This window comes from Capricornis sumatraensis, chromosome 7 (genome assembly GCF_032405125.1).
Source record: "Capricornis sumatraensis isolate serow.1 chromosome 7, serow.2, whole genome shotgun sequence".
NCBI lineage: Eukaryota > Metazoa > Chordata > Mammalia > Artiodactyla > Bovidae > Capricornis > Capricornis sumatraensis.
The window spans coordinates 31,480,273-31,495,554 of NC_091075.1; positions in this window are offsets into that span (position 1 = coordinate 31,480,273).

Consider the following 15,282-nt stretch of genomic DNA (forward strand, 5'->3'; position numbering starts at 1 on the left):
GATAAAGAAGATGTCACACACACTCACACTCACAGGCAATGGAATACTACTCAATCACAAAAAAGAGTGAAATTTTGCCATTTGCAACAACATGGATGGATGGCCCTGGAAGGCATTACGCTTAGTGAAATAACAAAGACAAAATTTATGTGTTATCACTTATAGCAGAATCTAAAAAATAAAACAAATGGACGAATACAACAAAACAAAAACAGACTCATGGATATAGAGAACAAATTAGTGTTTACCACCAATAAGGGGATTAAGAGATTCAAACTACTAGTCATAAAATAAATAACCTACAAAACTACATTGTACAGCACAGAGAAATATAGTCAATATTTTATAATATATTTAACAAGGGGTATAACCTATAAAAATGTTGAATCACCATGTTGAACACCTGAAACTAATATAGTATTGTAAATCAACTATACTTAAAATTTTAAAAAATTCAACAGATAACTTTTACAGCAAGATTAATGACTGGTAGCCTCAAAACAACAACATACAAAGGTGGGGCCAAAGCACAACTGCCAACGGACTGTGCGGTAGTAGCAAACATGGAGGAGGACCCAGAAGGAAGGCAAAGAGAGTCCCAATGGCCCAGAGAATCAGAGTCTTCTAAAAGGGAACCGTCAACAATACTTTCTCAAATATCAAGAATCTGATCAGCATGCAGAAATTCACAGGTGATAGAGACACTGGAAAATGTGAATAGTACATGGCAGTCTGGACTCTATAAACTCTAGAAACCAATCAAGTGTAACTGATTTAAAAGACTCAGTCCAGTTTGAAAGAAACTTCTGGAAAGAGAAACTTCATTGAGCAGGAAGGAGACACTGTTGCAAAGGAAAAAGAAGTCCCACATAAAAGTAGGGAGAGAAGCAGATGACACAGATCTCAAGGAACACATGTCTATATTGTTGAATGCCTAGTGATAACAACAGAGGAGGAAGTCCTAGATATGTGCAGCTGGAGAAGAGATCTCTCCCCTACTAAAATAACAGAGAGCCAGTAATTGTGCCAGTCACTGATTTACTAACCTTTAGTTTCAAATCTGTCTTTCTGTTTTCTCCCTTTTGATGCTGTATCTGGGACTCTGTATACTTTCTATCAAATGACAACCCACTAGGTTCTATTAATAGTAGCAAGACTTGAAGGCAGAGGAGAGGAGAATTAGTTCATTCTTTTCCTCTCTTCATACTGTTCCTGATAGTAATGCCCTAATCAGGACATTTCAGCACAACAGCAGGAGTTGGTTCCAGCCTCTAACTGCCTTGAGCATTCCCAGAACTGCTCCAGTGTCCCCACTCAGCATTATTCTTGGCAGTTGGGCAGGCTTTCCATAAGAAAGTCTAAATTATAACCACATGATGCCTTTAATCGTCTATGTACTGATAACCTCAAGTTCTTGCCTGTAAAGGTAGTAGTTTTTACTTTTCTGCAGTTATTATCATCATGTTATCTAAGTGTTACCTGTTTCTCATTCATATTTTCAGCACCTGTGTAATCAGTTCACTTATGGACTTCCTTCTGTTGAAATACCTAGGTTGGTAGCTCTGTGTGCATGCTAAGTCACTTCAGTCCTTCCCTATTCTTTGTGACCCTATGGATTGTAGCCCTCCAGGCTCCTTTGTCAATGGGATTCTCCAGGGAAGAATACTGGAGCGGGTTGCCATGCTCTCTTTTGAAACACCTCGTCTGGTAGCTCTATTCTGATATAAACCTTAACTGAGAAGATCCTTGTGTTGGTTGGCAAGGTTTCTGAACACAGGCTAGTTACCATGTCAATGTGAAATAAGATTCTAAAAATCCACAGTATTCAGAGTCATCATAGCAAGTTAAATTATAAGCTGTTGCTTGTGACAGGGCCTACTGAAGTAAGGACTGACAGATCAAATGACTTTTGTACTTTACAGTTGTAAAGTGGTGGTAATGGTCACTTTAAATCTCTGAGGAAGGATGATGTTTCTTATTGCACAAGAGAGCCTTACAAAAGATGATGAGTATGGGATTTTAAACTCTATTTAAATCAAATTCTATGGCCGACCTAAAAAATCACATATTCCTTATACCTGACATAGCCAAGTCTGCTGAATTTAAGACCGAACACTTAATTATACAAGTCAGAGAAGCACAATAAAAGTTGACTATTCAACAACTGAAAGAGCATTGACTGGCAAATAGTGGAACACTGATTTGCAATGAGAACACGGGTGAACTTGAATTATGGTGAGCATCCTGAACCTCCCGGTTTTCCTAAGCCTTCTTTATCAGCTAAGACTTCCTCTCCTCTCATGTTTGAGGAAACACTCCCCCTTGCTTGAGGAACGCATAATAAACTTACAGAGGCAGTTGTATGGTAAGGAGATGCTGCGCACCTCAAGACCTCCCACCCCAAAACCACACACTATTGCCTCTAGGTCTATATTTCGTGTCAGATATCAGAAGGCTTAAGGGAAATAAAAGTGAGTCTATAAGAGGATTTTTACTCCAAAATAATTGCAATGTTTTAATTTATATCACTGAAACTTTGGTAAATATATCTGGTAATGAACAGTAAGAGTTTTAACCATGCAGCATGGAATAAAATTTTTGATCATGTCAAAATATTGATATGGATTCGCTTATCACAAACTCTGTATTTAAGGTGCTGGCTCCAGTAACAGAAACACCTCTAGCAGTTTCCTTTACACTAAAACATAGATTTGAGAGTAGCCTATATTCAATGAAGTTTATTTTCTTTCACATAGTGTAGTAGGAAGAACCTGAAGGTTTAGGAAGACACAGATGTAGAAGTAGATTTATTGTATACAATTGCACACTCAACACTCAATTCTTTGAGAGCCCCCAAAGGATGAACTTTTTAATAAAGTATCAGGAAATATATTAGACACAGTGGCTGGTTTCCCTTAGTGAGTGATTCAAAAGTCACAGTGCCTTTTATGACCTATCCTTAGACGTCACATGTCATCACTTTCAAAGTGTATGTCATACAGATTAACCTAATTTGGTGTGAAAGGGAATTGTACAAGGAAATGAATACCAGGGGCAAAGAACTTTGTGTGTCATGCGGAAGACTGGTTACCACAACTTGTTCGTGATTTTTGACTCTAACGAAAATATTCTAAATATACGATAAAAAATTTAAATGCTACAGAATATCTCAAAATCTAAAGCTAAATTATAAATATTCACACTTTCTAGTTATTTATCAGGGTACATTGGAGAAGGAAATGGCAACCCACTCCAGCATTCTTGCCTGGAGAATCCCAGGGACGGAGGAGCCTGGTGGGCTGCCGTCTATGGGGTCGCACAGAGTTGGACACGACTGAAGGGACTTAGCAGCAGCAGCAGCAGCAGCAGCAGCAGCAGGGTACTGACATAACCAAAAAGAGGAACTATTTCAAATGACTAAACACAAAATGTGACTACAAGTCTTAGTTAGATATGTCCTAAACAGAAAAAATAACTAAAAAAAAGTTTCAATCTTTTTTGCGTGATTATGTTTTTGGTGTTAGTACTGACATTGTTTTCTGGTAATACAGATAGTGTTATATGTGTATTGTCGAAAAAAGCCAGTGAACAATTATACTGGAGTCCCTGGGAACATGAATTTTCAGCACTGGTTGTCAGGTGATGAAGATACAAGATCTCTAGTTATATATACGATTCTGATCTAATTGGCCCTAAATCTGAATTAAGTCTGAATAAATCTATTAAGTATTATACAGGCCTAGAAACTATGAGGAGCTTAGTTGCATATTACCACTAGTGTTGAAACTGTAGTCTCTAAATACCATTTCTCATACAAAGGAACCAGGGGCTCCTTGAAATACCTGATTCTAGTTTGGGTTGGAAGTGAGGGGAATGTGCAAAATGAGTTTGGAACATTTTGTCAATCAGGAAGCAAAAGAAGCCATCCACAACAACTGAGGATTATTTTTAAAACTCAGTAAGCAACCTGAAGCATTTCTTGCTGGCCAAAAAATTAAATCAAATATGATTAAATCTATGGGTCATTACGTAGTGTTGTGTGTGTGCTCAGTCATGTCCAACTCTTTGCAACCTCATAGACTGTAGCCCTCCAAGCTTCTCTGTCGATGGAATGGGTTGCCATTTCCTCCTCCAGGGGATCTTCCTGATCCAGGGATCAAACCTATATCTCTGTCTTGTGTAAACTCCCTTGACAGGTGGATTCTTTACCAACTGTGCCACCTGGGAGGCCCCCTGAGTCATTAAAGTTCTTTTAAATAAATAAGCAACAAAGAAGAGGAGGAGAAAGAAAAGTAGAAAACTCATTGTTTATCTTCAAAAGATGCAAGTTTATAATTCCATTATTTTGAATACTAGTTAATACAGAAAGCAATTGAGCATTTATCTACTTTGTCCTACACCAACCACATCCCAGGGTAACCAAATATGTCTAGAGAAGTTTCTCTTTAGCATTAAGTTCTAGCTAACAAGTAAAGAGATACAATCGGAGTATCATCAGTTTGCATTCCTTAATGAATTAATGTAGATAATTAATAGATTTTGAAAGAGATAGGCCAGGACTTCCTGATGGAAATATATGAAACTGCCTCTGAAGTATTTTTGCAAGAAAATCTAACCCAAATATGATTAAGCCCATAGATCTAAATTCCATGTTTCAGGAAATACAAGAATCAGGATCCCAAACAAATGACTCTTTTCCTTCAAACTGTAAACTGCAAAGGACAAAAAGGGGAAACAGGTTAACTTTAAAACTGGGAGACTTAAAGTATGTGTCTATCAGTTGCCATGTGTGAAATTTAATTGCCTTTTGACGTGTGTTAGTCACTTAGTAGTGTCCAACTTTTTGTGACTCCATGGATAGTAGTCCACCAGGCTCCTCTGTCCATGGAATTCTCCAAACAAGAATATTGGAGTGGTTTGCCATTTCCTTCTCCAGGGGATCTACCCAACCCAGGGACTGAACTCAGGTCTCTGGCATTGCAGGCAAATTCTCTACCATCTGAGCTACCAGAGACAACAGTCCATATTTGAACATGGACTGTGGACTTTGCTAATATTAAGTAGTAATTATTATACTTTAGTGTGATAACAGTATTGCTGTTTTTTAAAGACTTTATCTTTTAGATACTTACTGAAGTTATAGATAAAATAATATGCTGGCTATGATTTGCTTCAAGTTAAAATGTAGAAATGTGTGTGGCTATAGATCAAACAAAACTGACCTTGAGTTGATATTTGTTGAGTCTGGCTTAAAAGGCATGTGACTGGGGCTTTTCATAATAGAAAATTTTAATTAAAATGTAAATCTATATGTTTCACATATTTTCATAAGGCCACTTAAAATATAACTTAATATTGATAGTTATGTCATCACATCATATACAGTCCCACATTAGTATGTATTTTCTCTCTGGCAATGCCTATGATTAAAGTATACTCCACTTGATATGTTTTTCCCCCTGGCATTTTAGATAGCAACAACCTTACAGATGAGCACAGGGCTTTATGCCCAGACTTTAAGACATAAGGCTAGAGCTAACAATAAAAGTAATGACTAAGCGCTGTCTATTATTTACCTTCACTTAGTTGCTCAAAGAGCTTTGAATTCAACAATTAACTAAATTATACTTGGCTGCATATAGTCACTTAATTTTATAGCCTATTGAGTTTGATAATCATAAGAGAGCATGAACTGCAGAGAGGTAAGGATAAAGTGGTTGGGTTAGTGCCTCATTATCCTTGCATCTCCAGTTTTTTGTATATTGTCCAGCACACAGAAAATGATGGATAAATTTTAATTGATCACTGAAGGAAGGAAAAAAGAAAGCGATTTCAGGGAAAGACATAGAGAAAGAGAGGAAAGGACAGTAGAAAGAAGCTGCACCATTTATCTATTGCACCATAATGCTATATAAAAGAACCACAAAACCTCAGTGGTATATAACAGTAAGTTTTCAAATGCCCAAGGGACTGGGCTACTTTCTAGTTGTACTGTGGAACTTTGCTGCACTCACTCTTATTGGCATTGGGCTTACCAAGGGCAGCCTCAGGTGGACCAACTGGAATAAATTACCTCTACTGCATGTCTGTTACACTTCAGGCCTGGTGCTGGCAACAATGCAAGAGGTTAAGTCCATTCTTTGAAGCACTTTTCCAGCTTCTACTTGGCCATGTCTGCTATTACATGTTACTGACTCAAACAAGGACCATGCCTAATCCCAGAACCCTGGAAAGCTATCAATAGATTAAAAAGATCATGGATGCATGATGTAGGGAAGAACTGAGGCCATTTTTTTGTGATCTACAGCAAATGAAATAAAGATATTAATTACACAACAAGTGCAACTTGGTACTCTGCTTATTCTTTATTTTCTGTTTCCAAATGCTAAACAAAGGCAGTTGGAACTGTGGCACCAATTAACTAAGTTGCCTCTTGACTTGGGATTTTATATTCAGCTGGAGTTTTTGTATCATTCTTTTATTAATTAATCTTTCCTTTATTGAGTTCAACCTCTTTGCCAAAGTCTGTATAAAGCATTGTCCTTTGTACATGGCAGCAACTTGATAAATATAGATTAAAGTAGCAGTTTTGGTCACAGATTTCTTGTCTACCTAGCGCTATTCCTTGTTTGCCTCTATTATCCCATTTCTAAGAGATGTGTTAGCTGAAGAAAGTACTAGCCTTCTTCTCCACTCCCCATGTTTCCTTGCATGTGGAAAGACCATCCACTGGATAGTATTCTTGCCTCTCTAATCATATTTTGACTCCATTTCAGGTGGAATTGATTTTTTCTAACTAGCAAGCATTAAAGAAGAAACTGGGTACTTACAATCTCATCTGTTTCTCTTTCTCATAAAAGAAGAGATTCACACCAAGAATGTTTTCACTCCACTCTGTTCCTCTAGGAAATCTGTCACTATGGTAAGAATCCTACATAACTTGCAACTGAATTTATTAAGAAGTTCTCTTGCCTTCAGATATAAGGCAAGCCCTCCAATATTCACCAAATCAATAAATGACTTATTTTGGTTTTCATCTGCTTGATTTTGGTTCAGAACTTATGTGTGTAAAACACTTTATGATTCTGTTCCTTAAAAACACCTGTAACAAATCATATTTTATTATTCTACAATGGCATATTGTATTTGTGATTAAAGAGTTGGTACTCATGTGTATTTGATGTAATCCAAAGGAAAATAGGTTGCCCAAACTGTGCAATCTGCGACCTGTTAAAGTTTTCCCAGGATGGCAATGAATGCACAATTCTAAACATCTAACAATTAAAAATGTTAAAATGACTGCCTTTCTTGTGTTTCTCACAATGTCAATTTTTTTCACAGTTTAATTCAAAGTCACTTTCACACTGAAGATTTTAATAACCTCCATTTCCAATAACATGTTTCTTTTTATTTCCCAAATGGTCTACTAACTATTGCTTTTATAATGTATTTTTACAAGTATTTTCCCAAACCAGTAGTATAATACTAAAAGAAATCAAAGATGGCTACCTAATCTTGCAAATTATGATATAATATAAAACATAAAAATAATGATGCTGGATATAAAATTTTAAAATTACGTCAGCCCCGCCTCATCTCTGAAAATAAAGGAAAAATAACTTTTGTGATTCAATATAATTTACTTATTAACCCATAAATGGTTAGGACAGAGGATGAGATGGTTGGACAGTATCACCAATTCAATGGACATGAACTTTGGCAAACTCCAGGAGACAGTGAGGAACAGGGAGGCCGGGTATATTGCTGTCCATGGGGTCGCAAAGAGTTGGACACAATTTAGAGACGAAACAACGACAACGTGATTTACACTTGTTTGCTAACAACTTATATTAAAGCTTATTTGTAACTATAAAAAAATATTCCCTGGTATATACTATAATGGTTTGTTAAAGGATAATGAAATTATTGTAATTGGGTTCAAGGATTACTTATTTGGCTCCATGCAGAATGACGAGTACTATCAAAATGAATTAAACATTATGAATTGTGCTGTACTTTTTTGTGATGAACTATACTTTCCAGTGATAAGCAAGGGCATAAGAAAGATAACATCATTCATACGTTATGCTTCACAAACTACCTCCATAGAAATACAGAGTTTATTTTCTTTTCCGGTCAAAAAGTGTTTGGATAGGGTTCACTACTGATTTGAAATTTAAATATAATTTTTCTCATGAATGAGAAGCTTTCATTAGTCATGCATGTATTGTCTTTTTGCTGATATGACCTCTGTTTTCAAGTGAATGACTTATTCCTCTTCAAAAGCTGATAGATTTTGTGAGGGGGAAAAAAGCTACTATAGCTTTGAGAGAGAACTTCTTTGCCTTAAGTGCTTATTTCAGTATTTTTGAAGCAAAGCTAAAATGCATCAAAAACAATTTTCCTGATTTTATTTGTATCGGGTTTACCTTATCAGAAATGTACCAGGTTTAAGAATTTAATGAAAGAGCTGTGGCTTTTCTCAAAATCCTAAACTTGGCTTTTGATTAAAATATTCCAAAAAATGGAAGAGTTCTGAGATAAAAAGTAGTGTCATTTGCCTACATGGTATTTCATAGTGGGTTCTATAGTTGTGTTACACAGCTGAGTAGCATAATAAATATATACAGTTCTTATATTGCATTCTTTTCATATTACCTCTATGTAATAAGAAATGGACTGATGTTTTTGATTAACCCAGTTTCAGCTTTAAAAGGAGTTACAGTTTGTTTCACTCTATCTAAAAATGGTTTTAAATGCCAATTTCAATACAATATGTAAATAGCTGAAGAATCCGCCTACCAATGCAGGAGACATTATTAGTTCGATCCCTGGGTCAGGAAGACTGCCTGCAGGATGGTATGACAACCCACTTCAGTATTCTTGCCTTGAGAATCCCATGGACAGAAGAGCCTGGCAGGCTATAGTCCACAGGATCGCAAAGAGTCAGACTCAACTGAGCGACTGAGGATGCACTCAAGCACAGGTACCAGGGATGCTGTTCACTGTCATCGAAATTAAACCTTCATGTAGCAGAAGGACACTGATTTCTTCATCTTGTAAAGTACACTCTTTCACACTGCCTAGGGAGCCTTGAGGTTAACAAAAACTACTGTGGATTTAAAGTCAATATTTATTTTTGTTCATAGAAAATTATATTTACAGACCCAAGATTTAACATTTTAATCAATGTTGTTCTTATGACTGTTTTTATTTCAAGTCACAGTTGCTATTTTGCTTAGATTATTTTATAGCTCAGATAATTTAAAAGATAAGCATAAATTTTAAAAGCTTACCATTAAGAAATTCTGTAACTGCTTATGTACAGTTGATAAAACAATGAAACAAAAATCACTTCTTAAAAAGCAAATTATTGCTCTTTTATTTAATCATTGAACACATATTAACTGCCAACTTACTGTATGCTGGCTACATTCAGTCTATGAGAATCAAACTAAAATATATGAGTGCATGTAACCTTTGTACTTATTTCAGGGCACAGGTGTGGGTACTGTTATAATCTCAGTTTTATAGATATTTAGTGATGTTAATCATTTTCAGAGACAGCACAACTGGAAAGTGGCAGGAATGAATATGAACTCATATTTTTGAGATTATATCACAAACACCTTTTGTACTCTATGCTGTATTTGTTCATTTCTTTCATTTGACTCTAATCGCCTTAAATTTTGATACTGTGCTTCTAGATTTTTTTCCTCTTGCAAATGCTCCACATGACACATGATCTGATACTCACTGTATTACAATAAATGCTTGAACAATTTCAGTGAAAAAGTCATTTCATCAGGAGGCCTTCCAAGATCATCCTACTTGAAATTATTCCTCCACACTGCCCCACCCTAGTTTTCCCTAAATTTAAACCCTCCTATTTTCCTAATCCCTCTTATGACTCTCCAACATATATATTATACTGGTTTATTATTATTTTTCTTCCCTCACTAGAATCTATGGAATAAAGTAGCTTTGTCTGTTTTGTTCACTGTTGTCTCTGCTGAAGCAGAATAGTTCCTCGAACGTACTAGTCATTTGATAAATGTTTGTTGAATGAAGTAATTAATGAGCAGTCTGCCACTACTTAACCTGTGGAACTAAGTACTTGGGCTTTTGCATTGCCTTCCAAGCTGGTTTTTGGTGACATCTATTCTTTTTTTTTTTTTTTTTTGGAGGGAGGTGGAAGGGGGTTTCATGTTTGGGAACACATGTAAGAATTAAAGATTTTAAAATTTAAAAAAAAATAATAAAAAAATAAAAAGAAGGAAAAAAAAATAAAAAGTACTTAAAAAAAAAAAAAAAAAAAAAAGAATAGATGTCACCAAAAACCAGCTTGGAAGGCAATGCAAAAGCCCAAGTACTTAGTTCCACAGGTTAAGTAGTGGCAATGAAAAGAGGAGAGTAGAGAATGAATCTAAGAAATGTTTAAAAGAAGAGGGAAAGTTGGTATTGCTTAACAATTAGTTAAATATTAGGCAACTCTTTTATAAGTGGGCACAGACCTACATAACTTCAAATGGATTCATGGGATCTTAGAGTGAGGGAAGCTTAGATTCCAAAGCCATCCCCTTTATCCTCTCAAGGTACAGAGGGGAACAGTGCGTCTAGTCAGTTAAGTAACACACACAAGGTGCACCAGTCCCCAAATTCTCCGCACATGACATGGTTCTGTGATAGACAGCAACAAATATATTTATAACACATTGTTATAATTTTTAAAGGTACAATTTAGTGAGAAGCTTCTGTTGATTTTGGTACACATGAAATCAGTTGTGAACTAATTGCTCCTCCTACTTAAGCCTTATATGACATTAGCCATTCAACAACTTCTCTTTAACTCAAAGACCAATATAGTATGTGGAATATAGAACGTTAGAATAGTAAAGTGTAACCTTGAATAACATTCTTACTAGGTAATGAAAAACTAAAAGTATAAGCTATAAAATGCAAGGAAATTTCATCTCAAGGGTTGGATGAGATTATGTCTTCTGTAATTATATCTACTAAATGCTTAAGATTGATTTTTAGAGCCAGTTGAGTAGTATAAAGGCTTTTCTAATACTTAAAAATGTTACAAGAGAAAAAGTCTCATTTATAATGATTGTAAATGAAATAAAAAAGGTCATATGAGTACAAATTTAAAATATAGTATAGTAGAAACTTTAGCATTTAAAAAAGTGTCCTCGTGTTCATAAAATTCAACTTGAAGATATGATTATAACACCATGCTCTTCTGATTAACAAGAGTTGTTATGTTTTAAATAAAAAGTCACAATGATAATAACTAAACCTCCACAAAGTAGAAGGCACTGGCAACCCACTCCAGTACTCTTGCCTGGAGAATCCCACGGGCAGAGGATTCATCGTAGGCTGCAGTCCATGGGGTCGCTAAGAGTCAGACACGACTGAGCGACTTCACTTTCACTTTTCACTTTCATGCATTGGAGGAGGAAATGGCAACCCACTCCAGTGTTCTTGCCTGGAGAATCCCAGGGACAGCAGAGCCTGGTGGGCTGCCATCTATGAAGTCGCACACTCAGACACGATTGAAGCGACTTAGCAGCAGCAGCAGCAGCAGCCACAAGTATTTGTAGTTAAAATTAGGCATACATCCAAAATTTCTATATCTGTGTCTTAAGAAAATAAGCAAACAAACAACAACCAACAGTGAAATGGCATTTGGTGTGTTTTTATTAACTTTGCAAAATCCTGGGCAAATTATTAACATGGGACCCAGAAAGGTGCCTAAATTGGGTCTAGAGAGATTAACTGTAAAACCAATTAAAAGAACAAAGTTCATAGGAGAGTTTAGATCTTACTTTTTCACCCCAGATTCTTTTGATTTACAGGATTTGTGGCTCCATTAAAATAGCAGAGAAAAAATAAGCTTTGACATTCAATTAACTACTCACTTGTTGTTCTTTAGTTATGTATTTTTCCCCATACTCCTCACACCACTGTCATATCCCCAAGTTCTTTCCCAATAAAGAAAAAGAAAAAAAAAAAACTAAATTTGACTGATTCCCCTGCTTTTGAAGGATTAGAGAATTAACAACCATCTCAGAGCCTGGTTGGCAGGGGAGAGGGGATGTCACTCTATTCTAAGGCCTTTCAAAATTGGCATAGGTGCTATTTTCTGCTCCTAAATGAAGTGCTTAAGTTACCCTATAAGTGTTCATGTTTGCCTAGTTCATCCTAGTTCATCTTGTAACATCACCTGATGTTACATCAGCTTAGTAGTGGTCTGACTCAAACCAAACAGGTGTAACACCTTTGTGCTTCTGCTCTAACTACCCTGCTTGCAGTACTTGTAAGTACTACTTATAAGCAGCTACACTAGCCTCTCTTCTGATCTGGCTCCAGCTTCTAACCTAGATTTGGCCTAGCTTGAATTCATTCCACAATCACCTTCAATGAATGTGTTCATTCTGCAATATTTTTTCTCCCATCCTGCTTCTTGGCTGACATCCTTTCTTCCAATTTCACTGAGAAAATAGAAGCAGTCCAAAGAGTTTTCTCTCACTCTTACCACCACATTTCATCATCTATATTTCTCTTTTTATCATAAATGTACTCACCATGCCTCTGTGGAAGTCCAATCCCTCTAATCTCTGGACACCATGCATTCAGAGACACCATTCCAAACACTGTTCCCTTTTTCATCTACTTTTTAAAATATTTTCTTTGCTTCCTATTAGCATCCAAATATACTAAAATATCTCCCTTTACAAATGCTTCTTTGAAGATATATGCTTTCTAGTTGTCAGCCAATTTCTCTTATGTCCTTTTACCATAAATTTCAGAGTAATTTATTCAGGAGAGCAATTGCCTTTACACTTTCTTCTCTCTGCTAAACCCACTCCATCTTCTCTATCTCTTTAACAAGGTTTGGCCTTTAACAATGCTTTGGCCACAGCATTGTTAAATCCATTGTTCGTTTACTCTGCAATATCAGCACTTGACAGAATTGACCAGATATTTCTTGATATATTATCTTCATTCCATTACGAAGACCCACATTCTGCTAGTTCTCCTGCTCCTTTTCAGTCCCCCTTGCCTGTCCCTCTATCTACTGCCCAGAGCTCAGTCCTCAAAGAACTACTCTTCTCTAAAGATGCTGACTCCCTGAAGGGACCTCATTCCATTTAACGCCTTTAAATACAAGCTAAATAAAAGGAGAATATATATATATATACATATAGCGTGGATCTCTCTAATCTCTCTCTGACTTGTTCATTCTTCTGTCTTACACCTCTCCATTTAGATGTCCAGTGGGTATCTCAAGATTGACAAGTCCCAAACTAAGATTCCAACGTAATCCATCACATTCGCTTTTCATGTTTTTCTCCATCTCAGCAAACGTCAACTTCAACATTCTCATTGTTCTGGATGAAATGTTTGGAGTCATCATTGACCTTCTCTTTCTCTCATACCTTGCACCCAATTCATTAAAAAATATGTGGGCTCTAGCTTCAAAATATAATTTGTTCCTTAAAAAACCATTTCTTAACTGCCTCTACTGATACATTGCTGGTCCTGACTTTAATCATGTCTGAGACTATTGAAATGGCCAGCTAGCTAAAATCCCAGTGTTTACTCTGCCCTCCAAGCTCCCAGTCTTCAAGTCTATTCTCCTCAGAGGTAAGTCCCAACTATCCTTTAAAGTCTAAATCGTATTATTTCAGTACTATGCTAAGTCTGCAGTCTCTTCCTGTCTCATTCAGAATAAAAGGCAACAACACCCTTGACATGTGGTTCCCTTATCACCTCTCTGACTCCGCCTTCTCCACCCTCCCCTTCCTCTGCTTAGTTGCACTAACCTCTTTGCTTTTCTTTGGACAGACCATGCTTCCCCCTTGACATTTTGGCTTCTGCAGGTCCTTCATAAAATGCTGTTGTCCTAATATCTTCTCTCACACTTCCTTCCTCTCTCTACTCTAGTTTCATTTCATCAATCAGGCTTTCCTGAAACTCTTCATGTAAAATAGCAACATTCCCTCTTTGACTCTTCCTCTCTCCCTTACTCTATTTTATTTACCTTCATAGCACTCGCCCCCACCTGACATATGCCAGTTTCCTACACTAAAAGGGTGGGTCAGGTAGGAACATTGTTTTCTTCACTGTTTCATCTGAAGTACCCAAAGCAGTGCTTGGTAAACAGTATGAAGGCCACTGTCTTAGCAGCCAAAAGAATACTTCTACACCTTCCAAATGCAGTCAACTCTTTTTTTTTTTTCCCCAGGCATTTTAATCAAAACAATAGAAAGTTTAGTGGACGTCTACACAGTTTTATATTTCTGATGGATGCTCCTTGGCAAATTGGCTCCCTCATTTTTATAATCCCCTTGGCTTCCTTCCTTCCTTGGCCCACTCTTCTTATATTTCCCAGCATGAATTTAAAAAGTATCAGTGTCTACTTTATTCATGATCTTCTATACTCCTTAGTAAATGGCTGCATATTGTCACCAGGACCTAAGGGACAGGGTGACCTAAGTGTCACAAGCACTGTACCAAGTCCAAAGGAGGCACCAACTCTGCTCTAACTAGAACAGACAGAATAGGTAGTAGAGTTTGCTTACTGTTTGAAATGATAAGTGAGACTTTGTCCCCAGATTTATATATCAAAGTCACTTTGAAAAGATGAAATTCCTAGTACAGAGGCCAAAGACAGTTGAGATAATTTTGCTTATAATTAGGACTTCTTTGCAGGTTAGCTAGCCATATCAGAGCAGCCTGTTGGCTGATAGCAAATAGATCTGTGGGTGTTGGCATTCCTGGGGGTGGCTGGAAATCTTTTAGAGCAGAGTTCAGCAATCATTTCCTCCAATGGGCCAGACAGACTGTAAATATATTAGGATTGTATGCCACATACTGTCTGTATCCCATATTCCTTTTGTTTGAACAACACTTTTAAAATGTGAAATCCATCCGTAGCTCCAGAACTACCTAGAAACAGGCCACCTGTTGGATTTGACCCATTTTCAACAATTAACTGACCTCTGTCTTAGAGTTTAGCATTTTTGGTAACAAGTGAAGTGGCTCAAATGTAAGATTCCCAGGACATGGGAGAAGAAACTCCTATAGAAATCAGGTATTTAATAAAAGAAGCAACAATTAATAAATACCTGGGGAATGTTCCAGCCAACTAGCCATCAATAGCAGATGAAGCAATGGAAACTGTAAGCGCAGACCACATATGTTATATAGAATATTGTTTGAAGTGATCTTAGAAGAGATAATAGATGAAACTAGTCAAATGGACTACATACT